Genomic DNA, 12,242 nt, shown 5'->3' with positions numbered 1-12,242 from the left:
GGGAGGGAGAAGACAGTTAGAATCAACAGACAGCTAGGAGATAGAGTGCCTCCTGAGTTCAAAACTGGTCTTAGATACTTACTAGCTATGTGACCCGGGGCAAGTCACTTAACCCTGTTCGCCTCAGTTTTCTCTTCTGTAAAATTAGCTGGAGAAGGAAATGGCAAACCTCTCCAGTATCTTTGCCAAGAAAATCCCAAATAAGGTCACAAAGAGTCAGACATGACTAAAAAACCTGAACAATAACATTGAACTCAGCGACCTACAAGATGCCTTCTAGCACAAATTTATGACCGTAAAAGCTATGGATTTGTAGTCAGAGGACCTAGGTTTGAAATCAAGCTTTGATACTTACTGCTTGTTTTACCTCCAACAAGTCATTTAACTTCTCTGGGGTTCAGTTTCTTTATTCATAAAATGAAGATGTTGAGTTCCAAGGCGGTACTAGTGATATGGGGGTAGAGGGGCAAGAAAAGAACAGAAAGAACTTTGGAGGAATATCTAAATACACGGAAGAAAGCAGAAGGAAGTTCAGAAAGGGACACATAAGCAGGGTAGATTTGTTACTGTGGTGGTAAATTTAATAAACTTTTAAAACACCATACATACTAAAAGTTCACAGTTTCAGATACAACCTTAGTCAATTTCATAATAAAAAAGAAAACATTTAAATGAAAGATTGAACTAAATTACCTCTAAGTCTCCTTCTAGTTCTAAACCTTTGACCATATGACTTTTGATGAATAGATTTTCAGTCTCAAATAAAGAGGAAGCTGAGAAGATTAAGGAGTCAGGTGTTGTCAATAACCTGGTGACACTCAAGTCTTTGGTCTTTTCTATGCCACAAATCTTAGGAAGTTCACAGCAAAGCCTGGCACATAATATTGTCTCAGAGACACACATCTTTTAGAGTAATGGATATGCAAACATCCAGGGAAAACCATCCAGAAACATTTTAAGCTCTGTGATTGCCTATGTCCTCTCCTGCTAAGAGATCTCACATGGCTATCTCTCTTATCCTCTCTTGTTCTGGGACCACTTGTGTACACGTATCCAGCACTTCATCTCCCCATCCTCTGTAAGTCACAGTATTGCCAATGATTCTATGGATCTGCCTGCTCCCACTGGCCACTCTCCTTTTCCTTGCACATAATATAAGGAGCTCAGATATACAGAATCTTATCTGGAACCCCCATTGGTACTACTGCATGAGGTGTGCAGCAGTGTCTTCTGACTTTGGGCCTCAATGCAGAGGCACCGTGCACCAGCTTCCATACTGCTCTAGCTCATTATCAACATCAACAAACATTTATTAAGTGTCTGCTATGGGTCAGGCACTGTGCTAAGCCCTGGGGATACAAAAAGAGACAAAAGACAGTCCTTGTCCTCAAAGAACTTCCATCCTAATGGAAGAGACAACGTGCAAATACAAACATACAAAGCAGGATAGATATACAAGATAGATTTCCTAATCATTAAACTGAAAGAAGACCCTAGAGTTAAGAGAGTTTGGGAAATACTTCCTGTAAAAGATGGGATTTTAGTTGGGAGTTAAAGAAAGCCAGGGAAGGCAGAAGGTGGAATTGAGGAGGGAGAGGATTCCAGGAATGGAGTGGTAACCAGGGTGAAGTCATGGAGACAAGAGATAGAGCAACATGTGTGAGAAATATGAGTAAGCTGACCCAAATGGCTGAACTGCAGAGTGAGTATGTGGAGAGGAGTAATGTGGAGGAACAATAGAAAGTCTCCTGGGACGCTCCCTTGCATATGCTTCTTACTATCCTACTTTCACCATATAATTTATTGTCTCTTGATAATTCACACTACCCTCTTTTCTGAACCTACTCAGTCCTCTAGACTCCTTCTAAATACCTTTGCCACTGCACATACCTGCTGTCATCAGGCCTTCCTAAATAGCTTGGGGAATAATTATAAACTGTATGTCTCTACCCCCATGTTCTTAGGAGAATGACTGCTGGTGTTCAGTCTTTTCAGGTATGTCCTACTCTTTGTGACCCCTTGTGAAATTTTCTTGGCAAAGATACTGGAGTGGTTTGCCATTTCCTTCTCCAGCTTACTTTACAGATGAGGAAACTGAGATAGTGTTAAGTAACTTATCCAGAGTTATACAGGTTGTAAATGTCTGAGGCCAAATCTCTAACTCCAGACCAGCACTCTTTCCACTGTACCACCTCACTGCCAGAAGATGATGAGAGCTGTCAGAACGGAAGAAAGCAAAGGTAAGGAGAAAGACTCCAGGAGTCCTGTGGTTTGAAGGTTCCCTACTACTTCTGTTAGTAAAGTCAGGTCTTATTCTCCTAATCATGGTCCTTCTTGCCAGCATCCAAGGCTGCTCTTTAGCTCGTTGCCCAGGAGAGATGCTTTATCTTATAACCTGAATTGTAAGCTCTACCAGCAAAGGAGTCTGTTTTGAGGCAAAGGGATCCTGCTCTGTTGGCAAACAGAAAACTTCAGTCTAATCCATTTGACACACTGGGGACCATAGTTTTGAAGGAAGGGAGTCCTGTCCTATTTATTACAGAAATCCCCCTCCTCATGTGAGCTTGCTACAGATCTCTCTAACACTAGCTGGAACCAAGTGACTAAACCCAAATATTAAATGCTGTTGAGGAATGTTTTATACTAGTGGTCCCCAAATGGAAGGGAGGCCTGGGGAGCTTGACCCCAAAGGGTTTATGAACAACAAACTCGTGAGAAAATCTGGCAACATACCACCATCCTAGCTCATTTTGTATATTACCAAAACTATTCTTCACCCATTACCACTACCACTCTTCTATCCCCACCCCCTTCTACTTCTCCCTATGGGAAACTCCCAACCTTTCTGCCCTTTTTTTCAACCAGCATTGGCCTCTTGGGCAGTTGTCAAGTAATAATGATACAAATACCCACACCGGCTCTATGGACAGAGGAATTGTGCATAGGCAAAATTCTTCCCTACTACCCTGAATGCAGAAGAACTGCAGAAATCTGAAAATCATAAAATTATAGATCTGGAACTGGGTCTTAATTAAGGACATCTAGAGTTCTCATTTTACATGAGAGGAATCTGGGTCCCAGTGAGGGTACAATCAGTCCTCAGCTTTCAAAGCAGTAATGTTTCTAGAAAACAACATGAAAGTTAAAACACCAATGTTGACACATTGAACCTTGGGGATACAGGGGGCTTGATTCCCATGGCCACCAAAAACTGCAATCTTTCTCTAAAGGTTGCTGAAAATACACTTTTCTACGTGCAATTTTTTATAACAAAACACAAATTCAGGTAATATGCACTTTTCGAACACAGTAGACATGAAATAATCCATAAAAGGCAGTACACATGCAGTAACAGTAACACTGAGAGATTATCAACTATGAACGACTTAGCTCTTCTCAGTAATACAATGATCCAAGACAATTCCAGAGGATTCATGATGGAAAATACTATCCAAATCCAAGGAAAGAAATACTAGAATCTGAGTGCAGATTGAAGCATATTATTTACACTTTATTTTCTTCGTGATTTTTTTTCTTTTTGATCTTTCTTTTTTCACAACATGACTAATATGAAAATATGTCTTAAACATGATCGTATATATATAACCTATACCAAATTGCTTGGTAGGGAGGAGAGACAGAGGCAGAAAAAATTGGAACTCAAAATTTTTTAAAAATGAATGTTAAAAATTGTCTTTGCATGTAATTTTTTAAAAATACTATTAAAATTTTAGAAAGTAAAATTCTGTACACAAAATAAAATTGGTAACATGGAAAACATTTTTCCATACTGGTAACTCCCTAGACTTCTGACTGTTAGTGCTAACATCTCAGTTAAAGAAACAAACGACCATTGATAGCTTTGGTGTCCACCTGTCAGCCCACTCTCACCTGTGGCTCCAAAAAGCTGTCTTTACTCCATAACAACAGGGTGAACAAGACCAGTGAAGAGCCTGGTAGGATACCAGAGGCTCCACAGACTTGCACACAGGGCATCTCTCATTTTTTTCTCTACTGAACATAACCACAGTTGTGCTCATGATTGTGCTGGCAGTAACTAATGTGAATGTGAAAATGAGGTTACTAATAAAATTCCAGGAATGCTTGAGAGTTAAGACACAGAATGCTGATTGTATGGTGGTAGAGCTGGGATCTGAACTCAGGTCATAGATCACAGATAGGTTCTTTGACGCCCAATCCAGTTTTCTTTGCATTGTATCTCACTTCTCTGTAATCTTTCCCCCTTCCCATCCCACCTCCCCCCAATTATGATATCTATCATCATGTTCATCATATCATGCATGACTAAGCAGACAAGTGCCCAATATGTTAACGGTCCTACAATAAATGCTCACAGCATTTTGTTGGTATATATTTTAAAACTCCACATTATATTCATTTGCATGCTCTGGAGGCTTTATTTATTTTTGCATCCCATTAAAGTGGCTAGTATGTTGCCTTACCCATAGTGAGTACTTAGTAATTACTAATTTAATTAGGGAAACTAGTGCTGGGTCTGGAGTCAGGAAGACTCCTCCTGAGTTCAAATCTAATCTCAGACACTTACTAGCTCTGTGACCCTAGGCAAGTCACTTAACTCTGTTTGCCTCTGTTTCTTCATTTATGAAATGAGCTGGAGAAAGAAATGGCAAACCACTTCAGTATCTTTAGCAAGAGAACCCCAAATGGATTCACAAAGAGTTGAAGACAGCCAAAAATTGACTAAACAGCAAATTTAACGGACCATTCCCTGAACATTCATTTCATTATATCACTATTCCCATTTGAATAGCTCTTATCACCATTCTCTAAAGCCTCTTTTCTGTAAATGAATAAGCAGGTAGACATGGTTCCATCATTCTTTGAGGCTACTTGTTACAAAACAGGAAATGATAGCTATTTTCTGTAGTATGATAAGGCATGTGGGGAATGTTATCTAGAACTGTGGTCTTGAAACATTTTTGATCATACATCCCTTAGGGGAAAAAAATTGAGCACATACTTCCTATGTATATACATGTATATAAAATTATAAACTAGATACATGTATAAATGTACTAATTATGTTATGCTATAATATTTATGTAAAAATAAACATTTTAAAGGACTTGCCTTTTAAATTTTAGAAGACAAAATAACTTTTTACCCTAGAGTCAATAGGAAGCCACAAGAGTTTATTGAGTAAGGGATCAGACCAACCTGTACTTTAGGAAAACCACTTGACAGTTGTGCAGAAGAGGGATTGGAATGGGGAAAGATGAGGCAGGGAGACCTAATAGGAGGATTTTGCAATAGTCCTGGCAAGAGGTCATGAAGGCCTAAACTACAGCGGTGGCTATGTAAGTGGAGAGAAGGAAAGAGGGGCTAGAGAAGTTGTGGAAATGGAAAGGACAAAATCTGACAATTCAGTGGCTGACACCACAATTTTGAACATTGACAGTTGGAGAGCTGGTTGTGCAACATGGGAGACACTGGCGACCGCTCAGCATGGCGTGCCCACATCAGAAAGGGTGCTGTGCTCTGTCAGCAAAGCAGAATTGAGACAGCACAAAGTAAACCTAAGATGTACAAATTTGGAGTATCTACCCCAACTGTTCATGCAGACTATCTGTGCCCAATCTGTGGCAGAACATTCCAAGCTTGCGTTGGTCTCATTAATCACAGTAGGACACATTGAAACTTAACTTTATCATGGTGATGTCATTTTGGTCCTCTTCGAGAACAAAGGACAAAAACCACTACCATCTTCAAACATTTCATTCAATGCATCAAACACTTCTGGTGTATGCTATATGCAAGACATTGTGCTGGGTGCTAAGGATTCAGAGACAAAAATTAGACAACCTCTGCCCTCCAGGATATTGTAGACCACTGTTTTCTATTAAAACAGTGTGGATTCATATTCTATGATGTTTAATCATTCTAGTCTCTACCTCTACATGGAGTTATATTTCTGATCACTAAAGAGACCCTTTCGTAATGAAAACAATGAGGATGGTTAGCTCCTTATTCTTTTTTCCCCCTCTTTTTTCAGTATAGTTCACTTTAAGTGATACAAGAATCTAACAAAATTAACTAACCACCCATAGCTAGGTCCACTCCTTGCAGCAGGAGACCCTTATGTTACCAAGGAAACTACTGGAAAATGAAAGACAATCCACTCAGTGTGATTTTTGGGAAGCCCAGGGGTATGCTGTATTAGGCTCCTTTCCAGACTACCCAGTGTTTTTCTGTTCTGTTGAGGGATGGATCACATCATTTCCCTAAGGCAAAATCCAAACTCGGAAATGACATCATCCACACAGGGAGAAGCCAAGTACCTAAGCCTCCTTTTGGCTGAGTTTAGAAAGTTGATATATGAAGCTAGGGAGTAAGTGAAGAGCTTTTATGGCTGAAATGTTCCCTCTCCACTAACCTCCTTTCCATGAGATATGTTTTTCATACTCTTCTGGCTCATAGCTAGCTGCTTAGAACAATGTCAGAGTTTTACTGGGGTTCAATTCTGAGAACTCCCCTTAGAGCTTTAGGGATGACACTATAGTAGTTGTTTCCATAAGTTACCTCCTCATTCAAAATCATAGGGCTTGATATATAAGGTCCATCAACCAATTCCCATATAAGATTCTTGTATTTCCAGCTCTCAGGCTAGGTTCCTGGATTAGAACTGTTAGCAAAAAAAAGGGTAATCCTGGAATCTAAAACTCACTTAAACTCTATCTTCTCAGGAAGAAATGAATAAGATATTCAATTAGAAGTTCCAAAGGGAAGTCCCTTAGGCCCCTTAGTCTTATTCTATAAATAATAATAACTGACGCATATAGTGTAAAATACCTTGATACAGCATCTAATTTAAACCTTTTAACAGTTCTATGAGGAAAATACCATAGGTGTCATTTTCACCGATTAACAGATGAAGAAACAGAAGTTCAGAGAGATTAGATACTTGCCTAGAGTCACTGAACTAAATGACAGAAACGAGATTTTTATCTCACATTTTGCTGATTCCAAATCTAGCACCTGATCACCAATGCCCTGGCTATTCCTCTCTCTCCTAGCCTTCCAAGGTAAACTAACCTAGGGAAAAATAAAAAGGTTGGGAAATTTAAACCTATGTCCTTTATGACTCTATAGACCTAGGGTAGCTAGGTGGCTCAGTGGATACCCTGGAATCAGGAGGACCTGAGTCCAAATGTGACCTCAGACATTTACTCTCTGTGTGACCCTGGGCAAGTCACTTAACCCTATTTGCCTCAGTTTTCTCATCTGTCAAATAAGCTGGAAAAGGAAATGGCAAACCACTCTAGCATCTTTGCCAAGAAAACTCCAAATGGGGTCACAGAGTCAGATACAACTGAAACAACACAATAACAAATATATCTTTAACTTTTCAAACACCTCAAAGCAGCTTATGCTTCCTCAGGTATAACCCTTCCAATATACTTCCAGCTCTAATGAGATAGCTCCTTGAGGGGAAAGAGTCCCAGATTCTTTCGAATCCCAAACCCCACACAGTCAAGATCTCAAACTTCTTACCCTCAAGGCATTATCTCTCTAGAAGACTGATTGTGGAAAGGGCTACAAAGCACACCTCAATGATAAAGCATCAAGGCGGAGGGCAAAACAAATTTGATTTAATAGTTCTACTTATCTGGCTTACTCCATGGTTCTCCTTCAGGACCTTCCAGCCACCAGCAAGAGCAGTCATGGGGAACCTCTGATAAACTCAGTAGACTCTATCCACAGACATTTGTCAAGTATCTACCTTTATTTGACATGTCTTCTAACTCTATCTGAGTAGAGAGACTCTATCACTGAATCACACCCTTATAGTACTATGGAATATGAAATGAAGACTAGCTTGACTGCTTGGATTCACATTCAGTCAATCAAACAGCAAGTATTTATTAATTGATGTTAGACACCTTACTAGGCACCTGTGATACATGTACAATGAATGAAATAATGCCTAGTTTCAATGAGTTTAAATTCAAATGGAAGACACATGTATAAAGATATAAAGTATAACATACAGCATATATGTAAATAAAATAAATTATATACACACATGTGTGTATCTACATAAACACGTATACAGTATAGAAGTACTTGAATACTCAGTGTCTAGCACCATGTGCTTGGAACATTTGAGGTGCTTTCACAATACTTGTTAATTTGTTGACTAATACCCAACTCTTCTGACAAGCCTGTATCACAGTATGAGTTCTTCCCAAAACTTCTCTGGAAACTCATAAATTTGGGGGAAAATCTCACAATTTAGTTTTTTTCCTCTGCCAGGAGGAAAAGGCATGCCACCAGCAGGCATCATCCTTAGATGGACTTTAGCATTTATCTAAAATGACCTAGTTAAAATGGTTTCCATACTGCAACCCTATGACATTAACAGAGGCAAATAAGCTAGAAAAGATTTGAGAGGACATGAGAGACATTTGACCAAGCAGTCACGCTGGGCTTCATTTCATATTCCATAGCGCTATAAGGATGTGATTCAGTGATAGAGTGTCTTTACACAGATGGAGCTACACACATCAAGGAAAGAGACAGAGACAGAGACAAGGATAGACAGAGAGTCAAAGAAAGAGACAGAGAGAAAAGGCTTAATTAAAGAAGTACTGGGCAAGGTTCAGAGAACCACCAATTTGGAATTCAGGAAGATAAAGAGAGTGAAGATTCTGGAAGTCTGGGAAGGATCTAAGGCAAACATGGAGAAAAGACTTGCTAGGCCCATGGATCTCTACTGAAAAAGTGGACCAGTTTATCCTGGGCCTCTTAACCTCAAATTCAAGAACTTTTTTTAAAATTTTGACAACCATTTCAATATAATTTGTTTCTTTTATCTACGTTTTATGCATTTAAAATATTGTTCTGAGGAGTCCACAGGATTCCTTAGACTGACAAAGTTGCAAAGATGTATATAAAGAGGATTTTGTTATCCTTCTTAGAGTTAGTTTCTCAGGATCCATAGCCAGGAAATGTCTAATTTCCAGGTGTTTGATAATAACTCCCAGAATAGTCTCAAAGATTCTTAGAATCATAGTGACAGACAGTCCTGAGTGGAATAGGTTTAGTGAAGACTTCTCAGATTGTAATTCTTCTCCCAGGGGTGAGGTAAGACCAAAAGGTTCAAGGTTACAATATTTTTAGAGTGGAATAATTCCATATAAGGATATAAAACTGTGTAGTACATTAGGGTCTTAATGATTGGATAAAACTTACATAATTCTTCAATGTCTTCATTTCAAAAGGGATTGGTTAGATTTTGCATCTAGAATGTAAGATCATATTCTCAGCTAATGAGAATAATGGTCAGTGGGGGGAGAGACTTGCATTAGGGTCTGTATAAATCACTGCCTTTTCTATGTCATCGGCTTTTTCCTGTTCCAGGTGAACTGGTACAGGAATTGCCCGATTCTCGAGAATCTAGTAAATAAATCTTTCTGTCATCACTTTGAGAGGCCTTTGAGTAATTAATTTAAGTAGCGATCCAAGCCATCCCACACAGTCCTACTGAAGCTGTACCATGAGATATGAGGGTGACATAATTGAGATCTACTATGCTTGCACAGAATGACGATATTGCTAAAGTTAAGAGTTTGAAGTTGGCAAGATACCTTCTTTATCTGCTGCCTTATAAAAGCAAGTGGACACTGGTCAGTGAGGAGGGGAATCCACGGGGAGCCCAAAGTGGGAAAAACCATGGGGAACCCGTAGGGGAATCTGTGTGTGCCTCAACTGGCCCCCACTGAGGCTTGAGGGGATTTAGGGGAGTACTCAAATGTGTCTGTCTCAATTGACACCATCAAGACTTAGGGATAGTTGTCCCCTCTTCTCACTGGCCACTTCAAGAACAGTGATTAAGGAACGCTCTAGGAGCATTTGAGAAGACTAGACTAGAATAGAGCTGATTATTAACCCCTCCAAAGCTGTCTGACCAGATCAAGAGTAAACCTGTTAGAGGCTGGAGACCTAGAACCTCAGTGTCTCCCTGTGTGTTATCTGTGAAACAGACATCTATGATATAAACAAAGTGAAGAATCCCTGGTGTGCTAGCCTGTGTGGAAAATTCAGAAAGCTAGATTAAATAATAAGACTGGGCCTATAATTTACCTATTTGAATATAATCTATTTATGCTATAGTAAGATCATTTTTTTATTCCAACCAGTTGACTGAGCTTGTCATAATGCTGAAGATTTACCTTGGAAGGCAGGAATATGGGACTGGGAGAGGTAAGTGGGGTTAATAGTCACACAACTCCAGGAAACCTTCTGTTTTGGAGGTGCCTTGTACCTCCATTGTACCACAGTCCTCCCCACTCCCACCACTATCCATATCATATTTTCCTTATGTAATCAGTTTTAAGAAGCCTAATTTTAGTTGGGCAGCTAGGGTAGAATGCTGGATACTGCACCAGGTCTAGAGTCAGACCTGAGCTCAGATCTGACCTCAAACACTGACCAACTATGTGACCCTGGGCAAGTCATTTAACTCTGTTTGCCTTGATTCCTCATCTGTAAAAGGAGCTAGAGAAGGAAATGGCAAATCAGTAGTATCTTTGCCAAGAAAACCCCAAATGGAGGAGTCAGACGTGACTGAACAACAACAAAAATTTAGGTAGTTCCTAAATTTCATTGAGCTTAAGAATATATATATATATTTTTGCTTTTGCTTTTTTTGTTTTGTATGAAATACAAGAAAAACATTTCAAGGTTCCCTTCAAGTCCTAACTCAGGTACACTAGAGTTCTCCTCCCTCTATTCTGCCTTTGCAACCCAGCTTAATGTCCTTTTTATTCATTTGTGCATATATATGTAAATATATATATGTGGATATATGTGGAGAGATAGATATTTGCATTTATCTGCGAACACATGGTACTTCTCTCCCCTACCTCCTTGTCACTGGACAGAGCAGAAAGTAAGTGCCTTGAGGGCAGGGATGATTTCATTTTTGTCTCTATGCACAGTACCTAGCATGTACCACTCATATGGGAAGTCTTAACAAATGCCTGTTGTGTGGGCAAATGAATAGAATACACCAACCCAGAAACTTGACATTTAAAAACATATGCTGTTTCTGGTAGGCAGCTCAATTTGGCTCAGACTTAGCTGTTACAAACGTAGCTAGGCACACAGATACATAAATGCGTGCCTAAACTCAACAGCTTTGCACGTGCAGTTTAGCAAGGCATAGATCCCCACATGGCTGTGGGCATACATTCAAATGCTTCCCAGGAACATGCCCAGAAAATGGAGCTCGGCTTTATAGCACATATATGTATAACCACACATACACACAAGCACAATAAAATAAAATAAATAGAACGAGGAGCCAGGAAGATCAAATTACTTTCCTATAAGCAGATGATCATTTTTTAAAAGAGGAAAAGCCAAGAATTTGAATCCAAACTGCGGTAGGTGAGGAAAGAAGAGAAAAGGATTGGAAAGAAGAGAGAAGGCTGAGCAAAGGGAGCCAATGCTTTCTTTTATTAGTATGATTTTTAGGAGTGCTCATTACTGATAGCTCTCAGCGTTTCCCTAATTAGGCTGTCCCTGCGTTCTTTGAGGGCTTCCAGACCCGGCACAATCTTGCAATAACATTAAATTTGTTATTTGACAACTGAGAAGATGGAATTGGGAGTTGAGAGAAGGGAATGGGCAGAGGGCGTGAAAGCTTTGTGAGACATTCTGGGCTTGGAAAAGTTAAGAAAAAAGCTAGAGAGAAAAAAACCTCACAACTCCTTCATTAATTAGACACTTTCACCTCTTTTCTTTCCCATTCTTCCATTCTACTTTTCTCTCTCAGGCCAAAAATTAAAACAAGGATTGGTGTGGAGAAAGGAATTATTATTTTCTTTGTCTCTGACCTGTTCTTCAAAGGCAAGTGATTTTTAATTAATGGGGAGGTGGGGATGCAAAATATAAAGCAACCTCTGGGCAAAGGTCGGGGGGGGACTCCCCACACTATCCCACTCCCGCAGTGAAAGAAAAGATAGTATAGAAGAGCTAGCATTTATGTAGCACTTTCAAGTTGGCAAAGCAAATGGATCCTTGCAGTCACTCTGAGGTAAGTGCTATCATTATGGGGAAACTGGAGATACTGTGGCTTTGAGGCCACATGTGGCCCTTTAGGCCCTCAAGGGTAGCCCTTTGACTGAATCTGGCCACACTCGAGGATCTAGAGGGCCACATGTGGCCTTATAGCTGCAAGTTCCCCACTACTGGAC

General features: G+C 39.8%; 1 long non-coding RNA gene across 1 annotated transcript; it reads left to right on the top strand.

Annotated features, from left to right (window-relative positions):
- The first annotated feature begins 1,639 nt into the window (after positions 1 to 1,639).
- LOC140509261 (uncharacterized) lies at positions 1,640 to 11,896 on the top strand. Its single transcript, XR_011968612.1, has 3 exons — positions 1,640 to 1,702; positions 10,182 to 10,245; positions 11,822 to 11,896. It is a non-coding gene; the product is annotated as an uncharacterized lncRNA (long non-coding RNA).
- Positions 11,897 to 12,242: the final 346 nt, after the last annotated feature.

The sequence above is a fragment of the Notamacropus eugenii genome, chromosome 5 (genome assembly GCF_028372415.1).
Source record: "Notamacropus eugenii isolate mMacEug1 chromosome 5, mMacEug1.pri_v2, whole genome shotgun sequence".
Lineage (NCBI taxonomy): Eukaryota > Metazoa > Chordata > Mammalia > Diprotodontia > Macropodidae > Notamacropus > Notamacropus eugenii.
The sequence above is the reverse complement of the archived record's forward strand: the minus strand, read 5'-3'. Positions and strand labels throughout refer to the sequence as shown.